Genomic DNA, 23,244 nt, shown 5'->3' with positions numbered 1-23,244 from the left:
TTGCGGCTTCGTTAAGGTAAAGAGTTAATATTGTAGAAAGCAAAACAACTCCATATGCTAATTACGCAAGGAATAGTTTACCACAGTTTACATGCATTATAAAAATACTGACATAGCAATGGCAATAGCTCTGCGGAAATTTACTCTCTTCTAGTGAATGTGTACAGGAAATGGTGGCCTTGAGCTGGTAGGGGTAGATAACCTTACATTACAAAAAACCCTCATGTTTTCCCCCTTAGCACAGAAACTTGTACATCATGTATTCTGCAGACATAAAACTAATTTTCTCCTCCTAGGTCCTGCAAACAACAAAGACTGCTTATTGTCTAATTGGCTCTTAAGAGAAGTGTCAGGCTTGCACGATTGGAAAGGCCTGGAACAAACACTGAGGGCAACAGAAGATCTTTGGTGAATGCTTGTAATAGTAGCTAAAACAGGTGCATCCAACGCCACATTGTCATTGACGTCAAAGATCTTTTTAGAGAGTCGGTGGCCATGGCCCGGCCTAAGTCATTTTCTTAGTCTTCGCCCACCTGAGGCTCTCCACTACGGCCTTCCCAACCATCTAACTTACTGCAAAAACCCCGTTCATGGAATGTTTTTACCACATCACGTCTGGCACACTAATGAGAACTAAAAATAATTGTGATACTGAACGGCCACGGGACTGACAAAGCAATAAATTACAGTATTAATTAGATTTGCGTTAATACTGAACTGGTGGTTAAGCACTAACACAGATAGGCAGCGTACTTTTGGTATTCACAATATAGCACAGGTCTGGAGAATCTGAATGATTGTAGGAAATTGGTACTGACTAATATTAATCATAATATTACGGCATACCTGTATGTTGTAGACTTTTTACTTCCTGACCAATCTTATTTAATCTAACTATTATACGATATACTATTGTAGTATTTATTATTGTTGATTTTTCGGATTTTCTTTTTACTTCATAATTTAATAAGTTTATAAACCCTGCATTCTTTATTTTTTTTCCCCGTAATTTAGTTTGAATGAAAGTGTTCTAATCAATGTGACCCTAGAGCCACAAGCACCAGTCTTACAGTCCGCAACAGTAGCAATTGCCCAACAATACCTTGTATGGGGTCAAACTTATCAATTTTTCTTTTATTGGCCAAAAATCAATAGGCATACAAGATCATGTTCACCTGAAGATATGTTGTACAATTTCTTAGCACTACACATATCATAAAAAGAACTAATTTTTGAATTAGTATAATGCCCCCATGGCTAAGAATCACTCTTGGACAACTGTAAAGCGTGATTTTTCCTCAGTATTAGTATATGAGGGATGACGTATATATAATATAATATAAAATTTATTATTATTTTTTTTTATTTTTTTTGCACCCTCCGATTCCAGATTTTCAAATTAGTTGATGCCCTTCAGTCAAATCTTTTCATATACTTACAAAAACATCAATGGAAAGTTATAGTTTTTTCAGCTTTCAGATTAATGTATAAATCTCAATTGCTAAACTTTGACTCACATTGATGGGTTTTTTGGTCCTCCAGGGTCACCGTTATATACATCTGTAAGCATTTTGTTAAACCGTAATTTACTCTTCCCTGCCCACTGTTCACTTAAACTATTAAATGATATACTGTGTTTATTATTTTGAACATGTTTTTTAATTTAATTATATTTTGTAGTTTCATCAATAAATAATAATTTATTTTATCTGCAATACACACACACGACACACACACACACACATACATTTAAAAGATGATCAAAACCAGTGCGACTCACCTCTTCATCTGATATTGATTGTGCTCAAAGCACCATCTGCCACTTTTCATGAACATTAATAAAATGAAAAGTTTTGGACAGTCAACACAAGTTTGTCAGGTGTTAAGGTGTTCTAAACAACTTGGGGCGCAACCAACTTATATACTATAATATATATAATATATATATATTATAATATGTTATATATATATAGATATATAATAATATATATATAATATAGATATATATTATATATATATGATATATATTACACTTTTTTTATCAATATGATTTTATTTTTTTTTTATAATTTACCACAAAACGTTTCCTTGACTTAAATACATTCAATACGAAGATATAACAATGCTATAAGTTGTTTATATTTTAGAATTATTTTAAGTTCACAGCCAAAAATGAAAACTTTTGCGATAATTTACTCCACCCTCCGGGGGCGGGCTGACTGAACTTTCTTCTCTGTGGAACAATCAAAATAATTTACTGAATAATGTTTTTCCCTATTCGACTGATTTTCATCGGTCTACCCCCATTTTTACCCTAATAAACTGAACAGACTATTGGGCTGTGGGTCATGTGACTGCATACACGTGACTCTGTCAAATCCCTTTCCATTGCAGCAGAGGGCTTCCTGACTCTAGTGAAGGACACTGAGCTCTGTTGATTGTCACTAAAGCTCGGCATGGGAAATTAGCTTTTTGTGCGTGGGACAGAATGATGGAGTTTATTGGTCGAGCAAGACATTATTTAGGGTGATTATGCGGCGTGTTGGGGTAATGACAGCAGGAAGACCAAAGCCGTGGAGATCGGCTCAGCAAGGAGCAGGCAATGGCCGGTGTGAGGGTGGAAACCGAGCGAGAGACTGCTTCGCAACCGCAGGACCCAAGCCCACCAAAATGGTACAATACACCAAGAAACGAAAGCAAATGCAATGCGACGGAATGAAGGTTGTGCCGACACACTTACACACACCACACGCTCTCCCCATCTCACACAATCTTCTGTACGTGCAACACACACGCAGGCACCAAGTGGGTATTTGCCTGTTTATCCAATTCATATAAATAATAGCAACAGTGCAATTGCTTATGCTAAAGATACTAGCGCATAATATGCATAAGCAATCGTGTGAAGATGTAATGAACACAAAACACCACATCACAATTTGGCACTAGTCCAGTGATTCTGGGTGGGATGTGCACTGTGTAGGTTATGAGCGCCTGACAAACAATCCCTGCCGGGACAGACTCTCAATGCATAGTGAGAGCAGCTTGGAAGATGTTGGTGTCTCCCTCCTCTCCCTCCAGGACATTTATGGAAACCCATATCACCCGTAAAGCCATCTGCCATCGCAGGTTGATCCCACTCACCCGTCACACAGCTTCTTCAGTCTTGGGCTGACAATCAGAGAGGAGGACTGCGGAGATGTCTCAAGGCCAGGACCAGCCGACTGAAGGACACGCTTCATCATCAGGTGTCAGGAAGCTGAACTCCCCCCCGACTTGCCCCACACTCCCCTCTGTTTCCCCAGGCACACTGAACTCTGAACCTCAGTACCCCCCCCGCCCCCGTCCCCCATTAACACCCGGGAGACCGGCACAGACAACTTATGTACAGCACTGGTCTGCTCACTACCTCATTCAGCAGTAAACGACCTCATTCAACTACCTTTCTGTCTCAGTTTAAATAAAGAACTTGCTCTCAGAATGTTGATCTTTACTCAGACTGAAATAAGCTCTTTTGCATACAGTCAATTATTCTGCAATGTTTATTCACTGGTTTGCTCTCTATATGCCCTGTGACCTTGTTGCTACTTATATCTTTTTTTACATTAACTATTTTTATCTTGTATAGTTGTACTTTATATTTTATATCTGTTATTAAGTTTACTGTTCGTTGTTATTGTATGCACCAGGGTCTGAGAGGTACACCGCAGTTGCAATTCTCTGTATGTATGTACTGTACATGTGGAAGAATGAACAATAAAGCAGGACTTGACTTGGCCTCACTGATATGTTTCAGAATTTTCATCAGCCATTACTCCAGTTATTTCAGTGTCATGTATTTTAGGATTTTTTTGTGTTATTTTGTTTCATTTTATTTCTTTGTGTCGCTTGATGCCCCTAATAATGTGTGTGCAGTTCTAAATCAACAACATGCACACAAGCAAACACAAACATTTTGTAGTGCAAGAATTTCTTTGACATCTGCCCAAGGACAATGCAGGCCTCGAGCAAAAAGAGTCACATCTGAACCTATACTGTTATTCTGTTGCAACAAACCTATCAGCAACGACAGGGCTCACAGTGATGCCATGTGGGCTTGTGATCACCACTTCCTTGCTCATGAATAAACTCACTCTGTGTGTGCAGAGCTTGCAGAAAGCTCCACAGATTTCCACAGAATTGGGATGCCCATCATTCAGAAAAATCTTGACAATTTCCATATAAGGCCCTTTGTTACCAACAAGTGTACAGTAAGAGAATCCAGTTCTGGAGCTCCCCCATTGCCCATGTTTTGTTTTGGTAGAACCCCTTCTTGAACACCATAAAAGTCAAAAGCCAAAATGACTTTCTGTCAATCTGTGAAAGCTCTGACCTTGATTTTCCTGACTCTGAGATAGAGTTGCACTTTTGGTAGCCAGTGACATCATCAAAAAAAGGGGGACACTAATTGAACAGAGATTTGTCCGGAATTCCTGTGATCATAAAAATGATATACGCTTAACATTTTTCAGCACATGACCTTTATCCGCAAAAGGTCTGGCATTTAAAAGTCAGAAATGCTTAGGAAGAGAGAATACAGCATTACCAACAATCTTTTTAGCAGCCTTAAAGAACAAAGTGCTCAATGATGTAGATAGAACATAAAGGATTACACAGACAAGTAAGCCTCTCAATGATCATTAATGCTACAACCACACAGTTACTTTCTTAAATGTACACAAACAGGATTACACTGTTGATTTAGCTTTGGGTGGGGTGCATTTCAAATGACCTCATGTCTATCACATGAGTGCTCTTATTGATAACCTGTAAGCAATTTAGGATGGCGGCAGCTGCTGCTGCTCAGGTGTGTCTCGCTGTGATGACCTCATCATCAGCTGCTCATGTATCTTCTGCTTTAAACCTACTAAGCTGCTTACATCAGACGGCTTTCAGACATGTTTATAATGCCAAAAGGCTGTTTCCAAATTATTCTGATAGCTGTCTAAGTTCTAATTTGCATGTATCCTGCATGAATAAGACAAATCCCACAAGCGAGGGGGGAAAAGAAAACCAGTGACAAAAGTTCTGTCCAAGTGGGATTAATGTAGCCAAGGTATATATATGAGGGTATTTTTTTATTCAGCTCTTAAAATTATTGATAGGAGGTTGTCTTTATCTTTTTTTGGTTATCATTTCTGTGCTTTTAAACTGTTACATCATCGGTTTAACGACAAGCAAATTCTCAGAATAATCGTTGTTAAATAATTTTTGGTCATACTTTTATTTTTAGGTTCAACTAACTAACGACTTTTGCCTCAATACACTCCTAATTTGCTGCTTATTAATAGTTAGTAGTAAGGTAGTTGTTAAGTTTAGGTTATTGGGTAGTGGAATAGGGATGTAGAATATGGTCATGCAAAAATATGTGCTTTATAAATACTAGTAAACAGACCAATATATTAATAATAGGCATGCTATTGTAAGAAGTGGTCCCTATACTAAAGTGTTACCGAATTTTATTTTTTTGTGTTGCTTATGTTATTATTATTTGTGTGTGTGTGTGTTTGTTTTGTTTTATGGCAAGCAGATATATTGTTAGATAGATCGCAAGCCTAGCTTAAAGCAGACTCTAAACACTGGAACATTTTTCGTTTCTTTCTTTCTTTTTTTCACGGGAGGAATCCATATACCCTGAAACAATGAATAATGATGGGAATGACAGAAGTTAAAAGATGGAGTATATTTAATTGACATTAGACCAAAAATGCTACAGTGAACTATGTTTACATGGATAACCAATATTCCGATTTTACCATGATTAAGACAATACTCTGATTAAAAAAATCTACTGTACCATGTAGAGATTACCTTAAACCAGATAAAGTTCATACTCGAAGTAAAATAAATCCCTGAATCAAATCGATTTAAGGACCGGTAAGTATTACTACATAATTAGTCACATTATGAGTGAAGTGTAGTATAGACATTTACACACTTCAATCACATTATTACCAAGTATGTAAGACTTTTTGCCACATTTGCTACTGTATACACACACATGGCAGTGGCCCTCAACCTGATTTGACGGCAAACAACAGAGCATGGTTTCAACAAAGCCCCTTTCTGTTTGTAACGTGATAGCATGACAAATAATTAATTGAAGCTTTCAGTAAATAAAAAAAATTAAAACACCCAAAACTGTATATGTTTATACGATGAAATTATCGAGGGAAGAGATGGCGTCTTGTGGGGATGTAAATGACGCTTGCCATTAAATCGATCTAGGTACTATAACGTATAAAAGGGATATTATAAAAAGCAACGCATGTAAACACCTTAATCATAATATTGTCTTTATTTAGAATAAGGTAAATAATTACATTACTGAGGGTCCATGTAAATGCGAGTAATTGTTTTTGGTCAGATCATAGCTTAGATAACCAAGTAGAATAAACTCAAAATTGCATTGCTCTTGACAACATTTTTATATATGCTTCTATTTAGACTCACCACAAGTTCCAGGAACAGTTGATGTTTCCCATCTTTGGTAGAGGGACACACAACATGCTATGTCAGGGAGCCTCGGATGCATGTGAAGTTATTCTTATGGCAACCAGATACAGTGCTAGCTAGATCCACATAGTCTAACTGGAACATACCATAGTAGTAGTCAGAACAGTGACTTATGATGAAACAGGTTAGAGAAACTATCACTGCTTGACAGCTTATTCATCTCTACTAGGCTTCTTTGGTGATGTAGCCTTTGTGATCCCTTTTTAATAACTCATTGACTGACCCTTTAGCCTCCTGTGAGCTACTGCCATGCTTTTTTGATCACATGTGTGTGGCATTCATTCATTCCTGTATCCACTCATGATTTATTCTACTGATTATTCTTTCTCTCCGTCTTTACCTAGGTGATGAAATATGTGAGTCATGACAAACATGGAATGCACAAACTGTCTCAGAGCAGACTAAACTTGTCAGTGACATGATTAATGTGAAATAAACAACGGGGCATGAAATTTATGTTGATTTCCATTTTGATTTCACAAATGGTTGATTTCATTTTGAGATTTTACATTGCAGCTTATTTTGGACCACATATAGATGAGACCTTCTTGATTGACATGTACTGCATCCAGTCAGGGTTTGTATAGGTTTTACTTGCCGCTTTAGGGTTTGTTATGTTTTAAATACTGTGTGCCCTTAACCAGTTTTGTTTAATCAGATCAGAGCTTTTGCCTTAATATGACTATCTGATGGTTGGATAACAGGCTGTGGGCATCTGGTGGGAGGTTTTTGTTTCTGACATTAAAACAAGAGACTGGAACCTCGGTGCTGGAAATGACCTGATAATTACGCCAGTTCAAACAGGGTTAGCTTGTCCTTTTTAATAAACCAGCCGAAATCTTCTCTCCCATCATCAATGCCCCAACACAATCCTCTCATATCCACTCCTCACAGTTGTACCTCCTCTTCTAGCGGCTACTTATCGGTTGTTACTTCCTGTAATGACCCCTATCAAAGCCGTATCCATGGTCCATTAATGGTCTGAGTCATTCTCTCATTGTTACAACTCTGAAAGCCTGAAATGACCTCTCCCCGCCAGGAGAGACACACCAAACATTGCGATGATCCCCCATGCGTCTTGACACAGGTTTCTGTTGTTGTTGTTTTTTTTTTTGTGTTTTTTTTTTTTTTTGTGGGTTTGTAATGGTGAGTGTGAAATGAGCATGCTGGTGCACAGATCAGATGGCGGCTTGTTTTATACAAGGATCAGTTAGTTTGGTAATGAATAGGTTGAAAGCCGGGATCAGACTTTGTGCTCTGATAATGAAAGATGTGATGTATCATACATCAGAATGCTTTATGGCTTTCTGAACTGCACACAGACTACTGCTGTATTCTGCTTTGCTCTGAATAAAAGACAATGAGGAATTTAAATGCTGGGATGAAAAAACAACAAGAAGTGTTGTAGGAAGAAAAAAAGCCTCAAGAAAGTGTAGAAAGACAAAGAGAGGTAAAAAGTAAAAGAGGGGAAGAAAACAGATTTATTTCACACCCACTCTCCCTCTCTGTACCTCCACACCATCAAATATTTACAGTGCCTGATACAGTCGTAATATCAACTAAAGAACCAGCAGAAATGGAGATGCAGCTGACCTGATGCATAGCGTTGATCAATGCTGAAGCTGAATAATTTTTTTTTATCCTCTTCATTTCAGTAAAACCAAAATAATGATCAACATGAATAAATTATGAACCCTCTGAGAAATGAAGCTGTGACTATAGCCACCATAAAATGTCTGTTCTGGATGAGAGCTTAAGCTGACAAAATGCTGTAATTTCAGACTTACAGTGTGTTTTTGTTGAAATCAAATGTGTGTTAAGGTGAATTTGTGGTCAGAAATGACAAGGAGAATATGATTGGCTGATAGTGAAGGCTTTGATTGATTTAGGAAAAGAAGACTGTAGCGTAATCTTCTTAGGAATTGAATACTGTAATCTAATTGATTTAGATGTGAGCAGGGCTTTTAAATTGCCTGTATCTCTGTATGTGTGTGGGAAAAGATTTTACAGAACACTGGTAACATCAGAAATCAACATATTTGTTCATAGGAAATTTTATTATTGAATTAGCTTTTATTTATATTCTGTTCTTAGTAATTTGTTGTTGTTGTTATTTTTACAGTTTTTTTTTCAGCTTTAATAAAATTCCCGTTTTTCTTTTCTTTTTTTTAAGTACTTTTATTTAGATAACAATAACAGCACAGATAGAAATGCATTTTAGGTTGCAGAGAGCCGCGAGAGAGAACAACAGGTTAACACAACCATCCCTTAGTTAGTCTCCTAACCAAAGGTGGTTTTTTGCTTAGTATTAAGGTTAGAACCTTGATCCAGCCCTGTCCGACCAATAAACGTTTTTTACCCTGTAGACCACCCACAGGAAACGGAGAAAAAAAAATAGTTCTTCACAATCTCACTGTTTAGCCTTAAAGACCTAAGATGGAGAAAAAAAAAAAACTGAAAAAATAAGGGTGGGGGGGTGTTCGTAATTCTTGCCACATTTCGTATTGAATTCAGGACCAGATAAACCAATATCTTGAATCGTCCCTGCACCAAGTTTCCCAATTTGAACTCAGGGATTTCTCGAGCAAATTTTCAACACAACCATATTAATCTAATTTTTTTAGATTGTATAGCTCTACACTCTTGTACTGTATTATCCAACCAGTTTTTGTGTGGAAATTCTTTTTCCCAAGATACTTATAATGAAAATAATGAATACTTTATAATTGAAATAATTAAAAACGAAGCCTCCCGAGGCTGTGAAAGAACAATATCTGGGCAATAAAATTATTTTTCTGGTCCGCACCAAAACTACCTTAAACCAATCTCAGACCAAGCTGACCAGATCACAATAGACATTTTCCTGTCATGACAACTCTCAAACAGTTTTAGCATGGTAAATCTGCTAGATCTGCTACGTCTGCTGCGCAAAGAAGGCAAGCTTATGAGACTTGCTACTGTCCAATACATCACAGACTGTAATAAATACTGCTGCGTGCACATAATAACAAATAAATACCCCATCTATATCATACACCTTAAATAAACCCCATAGCAGATCTACGAGGTTGGAGCTGGGGAGGTGGCGGGTTTTCTGAGTTCACTGCAGCTGCTCAAGCCAAGCACTAGCCGAGTATTTGAATGTTGAGCGCAGCGTTGATGCGAAAAAGGGAGCTGTGCCATGTGGGAATGATATGTACTTATGTCCAGAATTGGAACTTAGAACCTATCTGCTTGGTCCCCATCCAAATTTTAATGACAGAACTTTGTATAGACACAAAGTACAAAATAAAGAATTTGTGCATGTTTTTGTGTCCCTAGTTGCATGTTGTGGGGTATGTCCCTTGCAAGTTTTTGTGTGTGTTGAGAAGGGTCAGCTCTGCAAAAACACTGGGCAGAGCTCAGTCCTCCCACCTGCAATGTTGCAGCTCGAGCCCAGGTGGTAACGCTGGTACCTGTACAATCACTACATCAGCTCTCTCTCTTTCTCTCTCCTCTCTTTCTCTCTCTCTCATCAGCTGGCATTTCACACACATTGTTTTTTTTTATCTCAATACTTTCTGTCCTCCTCCTCCGCTGTAACAGCTTGGGAGGTTTTGCTCTCAATGGAATCGTTCCTCTTGGTCCAGCGAGCACCAAGCTTGCAGATACATCAAGCATGTTTTAGGTTTTACACCCCCCTGGGGAGAGCGTTGGAGGGAAGGATGGAGGGGGGTTTCTCTGTGAACGTGACCCGGGGTCTGTGACCATTCAATGAAAAGGCCAAAAGACAATGCATTGACATTCTTTTCAGAAACAGGAAAGCTTCGCTGGCCATTTGAAGAGCCCCAGTGGGATGCCAGGGTGAGGGAGGCTATGGGAACAAAGAGACAGATTTTAGGATTTGATTAACGCTGTGGGATTTTTATATAGGGTGGCCCATGCTGAATTCAGCTTCATGTTGGTACATAAATTAATAATAATTGACAGGTGAAGAAGCGGCACTTCTTTGATTAGACAACCGCATATAAACATGGCTCCATGGTCCAACCGTCCCGTCAAGCCTGACCTTTGCAGTATTCTTCACCCTCATTGAATTTTACATGAATAATTTAAAAGGGCTAACTGGCCTAGTTTTTACTTAACCTTCAGTCTTCAACTTTTGACCACTGTCTATAAAATTGCCCAGAGGCTTTGGTATAATTTGCATACTAACCTTTATATCCTATACTATATACAGTATTTAATATATGTAGGATGTGGAGATTAATAGGATTAGTGTGTCCCAAATCATATTGCATTTGAAAACATTTGCCAAAGGTGCCTCAAGGGGATTTATATAGATATATATATATTCTAACATAATATCTATTATATATTTATATAGCCATTTCAAAATCAAAAATTGAGTCAAGACAGAGTGGTTACCGTTTTATGCTGTTGTGAAATGAAGCGAGCACGAGAAGACCGAATTAACAAAGGGTTTCTTTTAATGAATAAAGCAGAGGAAACAAGGGCCCATCCAAACATAACTACTTTTTTAACAACATTAATCACGGACGAGAACGAACCTAAACCAGAACAGGGTATATAAGCAGACAGGAGGTAATCAGGATAGGAATAGAGCAGTGTGGGATTAATCAATTAAACAAAACAAGGACAGGAAAAAGACCAAATAAGGAAACTGAAAGGTCCTGAACGTAAACACAGAGATCAATTCTGATATTAACTTTATTAAAAGAATCACCCCTTTTTAATTTTTTAAATAGTAAAATTAAAACAAGGAAACTCGCTGTTTAGCAGGTTAATGTATCATTTCCCAGTTCCATGACTAAGTAAAAAATAATGGCAAAAAACTTAATGTGTGAACATGGTTGTTCTGTCTCGGAGTTAGTGGCGGCCTCACGCTGCATCTTTCTGTCTTGATTTGACAAGGTGTCCAGCATTAAGGCGGCAGTACTGCCACCTGGGAGTCAATCAGGTACTGGCACTGGAGTAGGCTGTTATGCGATGTCGTGGTTATCATAAGTTGGTCCTGTGTTTCCTTAAGTTTGTGGTTATGTGCAATACCGGTCCTTCGTGACAATCCTTTCCAAACCTTCCCCCCAGCTCCACCTGTACAGATCTGCTACAGGTTTGTTTATATGCTATTCGTTTTGCAGAGCAGCAGTCAATGTCCTTTAAATATTTCACCAGCCAACCGTAATGTTTATGCCATTGGCAGTAAGCAAGTTCCTATACTTGCTTTGCAGCATCAGCAAATAATCTACAACTACAGCAATAACCAACAGCAAGCAGCAGCCGTAGCAGACTCTTTTCCCCCGCCAAGACCAAATACATTAACATGTCTTTATCCATTGCCATGCTAAAATTCGTCAAGAGAGTTGACATGATCTAAATAGGTATTTTAGCTTAGCTGCACAAGCAAAGATGCTAAATTACATGCTAGATGGGTAAATCACATTCAAAATTTAGCTGTTAGCTTATGAGCAAAACCCTCAAAGAATTGAAAGGGTCTGTGAAGTTCCAGGCATCAATTGTTTTATTTGCTAGGTGTTTCCAATACTTGTGTATACTTTCCCCTTTTAGTAGCTATGGTGTTGCAGCAAAGAAATACTTTAAGTACAGTTGCAAAGTTATGAAAAGGAGCTTCCACACAGTGATGAACGACCCTTTTTTGTTTCCGAAGAATTATTAAGGTCTAATGTTGTTCCTGTCTCTTCATCGGTGTATGTTTTGTGTGTTCTAAACATGGAATCAAGATAACGGCCTTGCTAATACCTGTTCAAGGGATAGCGGGGTAGTATGCGATAGCATATTCCCCTGTAACACATGGGGTTGATCATGGCTTAACTTGCAATGCCTTCAGTGGGTTTTCAGGAGGGTCCAATCTATGCATGTAAGTCCTTTTAAATTAGACCGTAGCTGAGCAAGCAAGCACAACCCAAGAACAAATGATGACAACATTAAAGGGGTACGGTGCTGACAGTGGCTGCTGGGATAATACCTCTGTCCTATTGGCTGACCAACAACTATGCTGAAATGGAGATGAAATCCCTTGTTTGTTAACGTATTGACAGCATTTTTTACCAGGTATAATCTGTCTGCCAGAGATAGATGAGCATTTTTTCAGCCTTCGCTCTCCATGTGTCCTTCATCCCAAGCCATGCACGATTATGAGGCATACTAAATCGCAATAGTGGAACTCCACCTAAATAGTGACTCCAACGCGTCGCCGTTGTATTTTTGCCAAGTAAGACATGTTCCTGGATCACACTGACTGTCCAAAAATATAGACTTAACCCAAGTCCATACCCCGTCAACCTAAACCCTACCATAATTTAAACCTAAAAGAGATATTTCATGAAAAGTTATACCGTCAAATCTAAATTGGTTGATTGGAATGTTTGGTGTACTTGGTGAATATCACGTTTCACCGGCATCCAAACCACATACATGCAATACACTCACATACAAGAAAGTAAGACCATATAAAACTACAACAGCAAATCTATACTGCTTGATTGATCATAACTGACTAAGAGTAATCTTCATGATCCAATTGTACATCTGAGACACTGTTTGTTGTTTTTGACTAATGTGTCCAATCATGTGTACGTTTGCTGTAAAAGGGATTCCTTCCAAATACTGCCTCCTGTTTTGAGAGGGATAATTGTTCTGTTCTGTCATGCTGTTAGCACGCCTTTATTAATTAGTGCTTGATTTAGGATCACGGTGAATGTGGCAATCATACCGAAAACATGGCGGTTGAGTTATTGTCATTGATGCCTGTCAGCATCCTCATGCTACATGTCGCTGCTCAGACAAGGAAAAACTGTGCGTATATTAAAAAAAGTGCAGTACAATCACTGACGTTTGTGGCTCAGGGGCTTATTTATGGGGCATATTTAGCTCTGGGTGATTTATGAGTGCGCCTTAGCCCATGCTCCCCTTAAGGGCATTTTATGAGGCAAATTGAGTGGAAAAAAAAAGCGAAAGAAATTGGCTTTTTCTTGTTTAGTGCTGAAAAGCAGACACGTGAAAAACTAGAGGGCACCAGCATATTGCATGACTGTAATATCTGGTGTGATGATGACGCTTGACTGATCGTAATTTATAGGACAGGGAGAGCGTTCATAAGAGAAAAAGTGGCTAAATAAAATCACATGGAAGGACACATATGAATCTTAAGGCAATTGCATTAGTGTTCCAGAATGGCCATTTCATTTATAGGTAACTGTATTGCGGGTGTATGTTTAAAGGAGATACATGCAATTAAAAATTCAGTAGATTTCAACGTAGAATGAAGCGTTATTGTAACTTTTAAAACTTCTACACAGTCCCAAAATGATCATTTACTCCCCTTCATGTGTTTCTATTTCTGGAATACTTTCGGATGTCTTGGGGGTATACACACAAAAGCAATATCCGGTCCGTCTTTTTTTGTAACTGAATGAGGAAGCTCAAAAATAAACACACCAACGTGTTTAGTCAAAAGTGGTCCGTAGTATTTGTGTGCGAATTTCCAATCTGAAATCATTCAACCATTTTTGATATTTAAGTCGTTTGTCACACTGATGATTTTCCCATCGAGTAAGCTCTCCGATTGGTGAGTTGAACTAATGAACCAAATCATTCCAGTTTGTTGCACATAATAATTCATTCTGGTTTTCATGACAAATGGAACGATGGATTCTTTTAAAAAACAAAAAAACATCACCATAACTCAGCTTTCAACAACTGTTTCAGGTCTTTAAAAAATGGCCCAGAAAGTATTTTGCAAGAGTGCAGTTATAAACCACAACACAGGCTGTAAAAGTGGACTAGTAAATAGATGAGTTTTCCGGTTGCTGTGATGCCTGTTTAATATCCTGACAACCTGTAATCCCATTTAGGGCCACTTGCTTTTTCCAGATTTTGGGCCTACAAAAATATCTCATCCTGCAGCACTTTTATAGGGATCTCACTTACTGTTAAACAGTGCAATTGTATGTATTGTGAATGGAAATGCAAATGCACTACATAGCCATGTTGATTTGATCTAAAGTGTCAGTTGCATCGCTTCACTGCCAATCACAAATCCTCTGAGCCATGGCCCCATGGGATATGAAAGTGTCCATCAGATGTGGCATTTCAGAATCTCTCCACCAGCAGTATTAGTCAATCAGGGTACTTTTTCACACTGCTGTTTTTAAAAGTACTATGAATCTGGACCTACATTGGTGACTCATTTTCACCTACTGGTTCCCCCGCTTACTATATAGGGGAAGTAGGCATATGTTGAACAGGGACGGCACCATTAGTTCATCATTCTTAGCCCGTGGTCATATTAAATGATGCTTTTATATCTTCTCATTTTGCACAAATGGTCCTAATCTACTGGCTTTTTTTTTTACCCAAAAGAAAAGTGATTTTGTCGGGTAGATGTTTTGTAAAGTGGGAGCTTTTTGATTCACCACTGATTTTATCGTCCTAGCCAGCATTATCCAGGCAAATGGTTTTTGGATGGTAATCCACAAGAAGGCTGCCAGCTGAATGATAACCAACCTACTTCCAGCTCCACCTTCAGCGGAATTGCACCCACCTCAGGTCTCATCTGCTGCAAGCCCTTTGTTTTCCTGATCATCATTCACCTGGCCTCTAATTTTGCCCTTGAATGCTACAGTAAACGATAAGGCATCGTGTCATACGTATCATAATCAACTGGAAATCAGTGCAAGTGTGTTTTGCGAGTCAACAACTACAGACAGTTCCATACTGTTCACGTGCTGTTATCTGGTTAACATGCTCACAACTACTTGTTTTAACATGTCTGATTTGTGAGTGAACAGATGAGGACTGTAACAATGCATTGTGAACATAGCCAACTGACTCATTCCTGATGAGTCGAGAACGAAAAAAAAAAAAAAAACCAACGAATGATCTAAGAGCACTTGGCATGAACCAAAATTTGACATATATATATGTGTGTGTGTGTGTGTGTGTGTGTGTGTGTGACCCTGGACCACAAAACCAGTCATAAGGGTCAATTTCTTGAAAATTGCATTTATACATCATTGGAAAGATGAATAAATAAGCTTTCCTTTGATGTATGGTTTTGTTAGTATAGGACAATATTTGGCTGAGATACAACTATTTGAAAAACTATTTGAAAGTTTGTGAACTCCTTGCAGAATCTGTGAACGTGAGTAATTTTAACAAAATAAGAGAGATCATACAAAATGCATGTTATTTTTTATTTAGTACTGTCCTGAGTAAGATATTTTGCACAAAATATGTTTACATTTAGTCCACAAGACAAAAAAAAAAAAATAATAAAAAAACAGCTGAAATTATTAAAATAACCCCATTCAAAAGTTTGTGAACCCTTGGTTCTTAATACTGTGTGTGGTTACCTGGATGATTCACTACTGTTTTTTGATGGTTGTTCATGAGTGCCTTGTTTGTTCTGAACAGTTAAATTGAGCTCACTCCCTTTAGGAGTGACTGTATGATTTTGAGATCCATCTTTTCACACTGAGGACAATTTAGAGACTCAAACAAACTATTAAAAAAGGTTCAAACATTCACTGATGTTCCTGATTGAAATATGATGCATTAAGAGCCGTTGGGTGAAAACCTTTTGAATTTGAAGATCAAAGTAAATTGTACTTAATTTGTTTTCCGGGAAACATGCAAGTATCTTCTGTTGCTTCCGAAGGGCAGTACTAAATGGAAAAATATATTAATTTCAACAAAATAAGAAAAATTTGGACATCTTCATCCTGTTCAAAAGTTTTCATCCCCCTGGAACCTTTTTTACGTGTTTCCTTCAGGAGCATCAGTGAATGTTTGAACCTTTTTTAATAGTTGTGTTTGAGTCCCTTGATTGTCCTCCGTGTGAAAAGATGGATCTCAAAATCATACAGTCAATGTATTAGATAACCACACAAAGTATTGAAAACCAATGGTTCACAAACTTTTGCACGGGGTTATTTTAATAATTTCAGCAATTTTTTTTTTCTTTTTTTCTTTTTTTTTTATCTTGTGGACTAAATGTAAACTATGTTTTATGCAAAATATCTTACTCAGGACAATACTAAATAAAAAAAATATCATGCATTTTGTATGATCTCTCTTATTTTGTTAAAATTACTCACATTTTCACAGAATCTGCAAGGGGTTCACAAACATTCAAGTGGCACCGTGTGTGTGTGTTTGTGTGTATGCATGTATATGTATAAAATGGCTGGTTAGTGATTACAATATTTTATTTTATTACATGATGTGGCAATTAATTAATCGAATTAATCGAAAATCAAATTTGACTGAGAAATTACTCCTAAAAGATCATTTAAAGTTGTGTATAGTATTAAACAGACATTAAAAAAGCAGTTTCAGCAACATAAAATGTATTACTTATTATATATACTCTTTTGGACCATGATGGTGAGTAAATGATGACAAAATTTTCATTTTTGGATGGGTGAACTATACCTTTAATCATTTTTATTATTGTTATTATTACTATGTAAATAATAAATTATTTCTTTAAAGAAATGATACAGTAGGTGGTGGTAAATGTCTTAATGATTAAGTCAGTGAGTCACTTATTCATTCATTTGATTCATTCAGATTCATTCAGGAGTGAAGTAAATGGTTCTCTATGAATGGTCCATTGAATCATTAGGCTTGTTCAACTTGAAGCGGATCATCACCATCAGACCGATCGGTGTGTGACATCAAAGTACCGCGAGAGCAATTAGAAAGCAGACAACTCTGCAGGCTTTTGAATAGCTCTCACAGCACTTTAATGTAATACACTGATCGGTCTGTGCAGTGCCGCTTAGAATCCAACAAGCCTAATGATTCATCCAGTTTGTTCAAAAAGTAGATTAAGAAATTAAATGCCGCTGTGCGTTGCTCGGAAACATACAGTTCTGCTTTATCTTTATATTTTTTTATTGCCAAAATTGAGCCAAACAGACAACATTGTGTCTAAAATAACACACTATTAACTTCTCATTTATTGAACTGTTGTATAAGATCAGTATCATATTTTCACTCATGTGATATTGCACTTATTACTCGTGTGATATTGCTTAACTATATGATGCAATATCTTGAATTTTAGGGACATTCTAACTACAATCTCTAGGCTCCATCATGCAGTGAGTTGTTGCCCTGCATCATATTTGTCATCAGTCAGCTGATTGAAATGTCAGATGACCCACGTAGGTCTAGGGCAGAGCAAGTACATTAAATTAATTTCAGTGTTATCTTAAAATTATTTTTTGTTAATTTAATTTAATGTAAATGTTTTAGTTAATTTAACTTTTAAGTTTAATGTTTATTTTGCAACGTTGGGCCGAAACCTTGAATTTGAAAGATCAAAGTAATTGACTTAATTGTGTTCCGGGAAGGATCTTGTTGCTTTGGAAAGTGCGAGGGCAGTACTAAATTGGAAAAAAATATTAATTTCAACAAATAGAAAAAGTGGATATCATCTGAAATGTCGATGATCCCAAGTAGGTAGGGCAGAGCAAGTAGATTAAATAAATTTCAGCGGTTATCTTAAAATTATTTTTAATATAAATTTCATGTACATTTTTTGAGTTAAGGTAAACTAATTTAATGTTATTTTTCAACCGGAATTAATTAATCTAATGACTGTGTTTCTTGAATCTCGCCCAATATATATATACACGCACTATATATATATATATTATATAATGGCCTGTGAGATTAACAGTAGTACATTATCCCCTAAATTATAGTTTTTCTCTCGGAGGATGTAGTAGTATTTGTTTTATTAAACAATATTAAAAAAATATATAAAGGGTATGTTTATCTTTATTAGTGTATAAACAGGTTTCCATAAAAATGATTAAGCAGCTCATCTGGAGGATCGGAGTAATAGCTCTTGGAAAATCATCTTTGCCAGGACAGCAAGACAAGTAACATTTGAAAAACATTGTAAAAATACACAGTTTAATAATTATTTCACCAGTAATGCGGTGTGTTTGATCAAATACAAAAGCCAACTTGACAAATATTATTTTGCAAATAAGGAGACTTAAAACGAAATCCTGACATTCAAACTTTTTACAGTATTACAGTGGTTATAGAACTGGGACGGTTTTAAAAGAACTGATGTGCATATAATTATTACAGACTTCTCATCACTATTGTACTCAGCGGCAAACTTGCAGATCATATCACTCATTTTACCAAGCGGGTTTACACAGGAGGTCCTACGCCCCTGCAGGACTGGTTCGTGTGTTGATTTAAAGGATCCAGAGAAAGTGAAACCAGTGTGTATGGTTGTTTAATGTAAGGTCAAGTGTTGTACAGTACGGTTTATTGGTTTCGTTAAGTGAATAGAGTGTCGAGGATTTTCATGTTGACCATTTGTTTATCTGCTGCAGTCCCAGTTTTGCTGTAGGAAGGGTGTTTTTATGATCGTATTACCTCGACCAAATTCTTCATCTGCTTTAGAAAACAGTTCTCATTTCATAAATGGTAATGTACCGTTGTAGTAGAAAATGATGATTGGCGCTCTAATTGACTGCCGATAGTGAAATAGTTACTCCTCCCAGCTCTCATCAGAGGCTCTTCACATGAATGTGAACTCCATTGTGGGATGGGTGTGTTTTGTTTGAAGCACATGTGCAAATTTGTGGGAGGACCCCGCAGGGGGAATGTAATCAGTTAAACCCCAATACAGTAGAAAGCATGATTGCCTAGTGATGAGGGTCTGCCGCTATTACAACAGCGTTACCATGAGCTGTAGTAGTTTATCTGGCGCTGATAAACTCCCTTCACTCATAATAAATCTACAATCAAGTCACATTGAGCTTGCTGCCAGCAATCCACGTCTTCACCCATGACATCCTGAGCTGTAAAACATGGGCTGGCTCACACGCTCAAGACCTAATATGCACGTCACCAACAACGTAATACACACAAAATCCCTCCAGCTCGCTTCCTGACCTGTTTAATCTTCTGTTTCAGCCCTCCCAAGAGCAAGTTGACATTCCCACCCACCCTCTGCTCGCAATGGTGCACTCAGAGATAGAGGACTCAAGTCTCTGTCCGTACCCTCCATGTCTTATTCCCCGCCACGATTGGATGGAGCAGACACAGCAGTGGTCAATACAGCAACACAGTTATTGACCTTCCTCAGCACTCTTAATATATATATATTATATTATATATATATAATGATATATATATAATATATAGTATATATATATATATTATATATATATTATTTATTTTTTATATATATATATATATAATATATTTTTATATATTTTTTTATTTTATTATTTATTTGCTGATAAAACATTGTATTTTGTTTTAAAGCAGTGTCAAAAATATATGTATATATATAGATATTCTATATATAATATATATATATATATATTATATAGAAATAGACAACTGCTTTAAAACAAAATACAATGTTTTATCAGCAAATAAATAAATAAAATAAAAAGTCAGAGTCAAAAACTAAAGCAAGTAAGTACATTTAGAGATGTGATGTAAATCATCAGACTGGAATAGTTCCCAAAAATGAAAATGTACTCAATAAATAATCCATTAGCAATCAGGTTGTCCAAGATCGTAAGGGAAGTTGTTTCTTCATCATAAGAAATTTAGCATTGCATCAATTGCTCACCAATGGGGACCTCACTGCAGTGAATAGGTGCCCATCAAACTGAGAGCTATAAACAGCTGATAAAAACATCACAATAATCCACAAGTAATCCACATGATTAAATTCACCAGTTACGGTTCTTGGAGTTGAAATATGCTGTATGTTTGCAGAAATTAAACCACCATCAAGACGTTTTTTTTTTTTTTTTATAATTACAAAACGAGTCTTCTATCCCCTATATTGCTTGTCTCCAGTGAAAAAAGTCACTCATTTGATTCAGGATGAAATATGTACAGATCAAAAAATCAATCATTCTTAAAACAGTCCAAAATGGATAGTTCTGATTAAATAGATTGGTGCTTTGATGTGAGAGACAAACTGAGGATGTTATTTTCACTGGAGCCTGGAGGAAGTGTATTTTATGATAATGAACTTGTAACAATTACTTGTATTCACGGCACTTCACTTAATTTGGCTCTAATTCTGATGGCACCCATTCCCCTGCAGAGGCATCCATTGGTGAGAAAAGTAATGTAAACCCAGGGTGTTTCCCAACCCGTTCCTGAGGCACAAACAAGCACAGCACATTTTCAAACTGTTCCTAATTAAACACAGCTGATTCACTCATCAGTTATGTTAGTAGAGACTCAAGACCCAAAATGAATGGGTCAGGTAAGGGAGAAATATATGTTTGTTTGTGTGGCTTCGATGAACAGGGTTGGGAAATACTGACACCTAGGGTGCCTCAGCATCTTCAAAGGGGTCTACATAAATTACTTTAATATTATTTCAACAAATTTGGTGGACAACTTGTTCATATGTGGCCTGTGTGAATGGAGTGTATATGCTGAGATTATCACCAGTGTCTTATAGAAAAGAGCTGTAAAAAAAAAAAGTCGTCTTCATTGTGGAAACGCTGCCACAAAGATAGATGAAGTGAGATCAGCTGCCTGATTACTGACAAAGATGTAAATCTTGGCATGAATCTTAATGAAAACAAGCTACTTTAGCTCTCTGTCAGTGGCAGATAATAATGGCTTAATTAACACTGAGCAGAGGCTGCAGTGGTTAGTCTCTGTCTGAAGGGCAAGGTAGTACTACTTTCTTCTCAACACTTCCAGTGTCTAATGAAACCTGACAACATTTCCTCAGATTAACAAGAGAAGTATTTGCCTTGCTGTGTGTTTTCAGAGCTCATTTTTTCATTTGCCACATGCTCGTTTTGAATTGCAGTAAAATATTTTGGTAACACTTTACATTAATGTTCCCGTTATAAAGTGTTTCTAAAGGTGTTCCAAAATGGCTAATAACTCAATTTACAAATGCATTATAAATCATTAATAAGCAGTTATAAAGCATTAATAAAAATATGATGTTTTAAATGCAATGCCTGCCAAATAGTAGGGCTGGTCCGAATACCATTTTTTGAGCTTCGAAGCTTCGGTAGTAATCAACACTGAATATTCGAAGCTTTGGATGGAGGGGGCTGAACGTATTTTTCTCTCAACACCGTGCCTACACCAGATGCCGCGCTGCGACAAAATACAATAGAACCTATTATGCTGTCTACACTGGATGTGGCGTGGCATGGTGGGATAAATTCCAGACAGTAAACTGTTGCTGCATTCTATTTATGACGTACTGGCACAAATTTCAAATGATGTATAACGGTCGCTTTGTCGCGTCTAGTGCAGACAGACTTTAGCTGTCAAGTCCGGTGTAGACACAGTGTAATAAAGGCAGGAACTCTCTGTGTGTGTCTGTCTGTCTGTTTGCATTTGTATGTCTAAAACTGTTCATCCAATCGACTTCACACTTGGCGGGTGTGTTGCTGCGGACCCAAGGGAGTGCAGTGTCTCATTTTGGTGCAATATGGACATGCGACACATTCCGAATGAATAAACCTTTAATAAAACTACAGCAACAGCACGAGCCGAAAGCGGAGCACCTAACGTGGGTAGGGCTTATATGTAAGGAATTATATGTACATCCACCCGGGTTGTTCTCGCAGAATAAACCCCGACAGGGTGATCAGGACCCCGACGCAAAGCAGATCTATATAATGCATTTGTAAAATGAGTATTAGTCATAACTAAACACACCTTTAAAAACACTTTATAAAGGACACCTTAATGTAAGTGTTACCAATATTTATTTTACTACAAGCCAAGCTAGTAGAGGATGAATGATTTCCAGTTTTTCTGAAGTACAAAGTGAAAGGTGCTTGCCCGTGCAAAACGTGTGGTCAGGTTTCATGTGGTGGTCTAAGGATTATGCAGTGTGGTTGCTAATCTTTTTTGGTTGCTAGGTGGTAGCCTTCCAGTCAACAGAGCCTACAGTTTCTGTGATGTTGTGGTCCCTAAGTCTCAGGTCCCTCATTAACATTCTTTCCATGCAAACATGCTTTCTTTTGTGTAAATAAGACATAATATAGAATTTAAATTACGGTGAACTTATATCTTTACTTATATAAGTTTTTTTTTTTCCTCAAAAATATTAAGCACTACTACAGCTATTTTCAAAATCGATAATACCATAAGAAATTATGTTGAGCAGCAAATCAGAATATTAGAATGATTTCTGAAGGATCATGTGACACTGAAGACTGGAGTAATGATGCTGAAGAGTCAGTTTTGCACCAGAAGAATAAATTACCTTTTAAAATATAAATAAAATTGTAAGAATATTTCACAGTATTACTGTTTTTACTGTATATTTGATCAAATAAATACAGAAACATCAAAAAACCTTACTGACCAAAAAAATATGTGATCAGTAATGTACCTTATAAATAAAACCCAGTAAATGTATTTTGCATATCTTTTTGCACATCTGTCAAAAGCAATGTTCATTGTATTAAAGGTATTAAATATCTATCAGTTTATGTTTTTCTCTGGGAATCTGAACCAATGACCTTGGCATTACTAGTACCAAGCTTTACTATTATTATTATTATTGTTATTATTATTATTATTATTGTTATTATTATTGTATTTTATTTATTACATTTTCTCTATTGGTCCCATTGATCAAATCATGGAAAAGACTCTGAATGCTTCCATGTATGC

General features: G+C 37.1%; 1 pseudogene; it reads right to left on the bottom strand.

Annotated features, from left to right (window-relative positions):
- LOC122138345 overlaps positions 1-3,242 on the bottom strand; it is a 131,598-nt pseudogene extending 128,356 nt beyond the window's left edge.
- Positions 3,243-23,244: the final 20,002 nt, after the last annotated feature.

The sequence above is a fragment of the Cyprinus carpio genome, chromosome B9 (genome assembly GCF_018340385.1).
Source record: "Cyprinus carpio isolate SPL01 chromosome B9, ASM1834038v1, whole genome shotgun sequence".
NCBI classification, from domain to species: Eukaryota; Metazoa; Chordata; class Actinopteri; order Cypriniformes; family Cyprinidae; genus Cyprinus; species Cyprinus carpio.
Note: the sequence above shows the minus strand (reverse complement) of the source record. Positions and strands in the feature narration are given on the sequence as shown.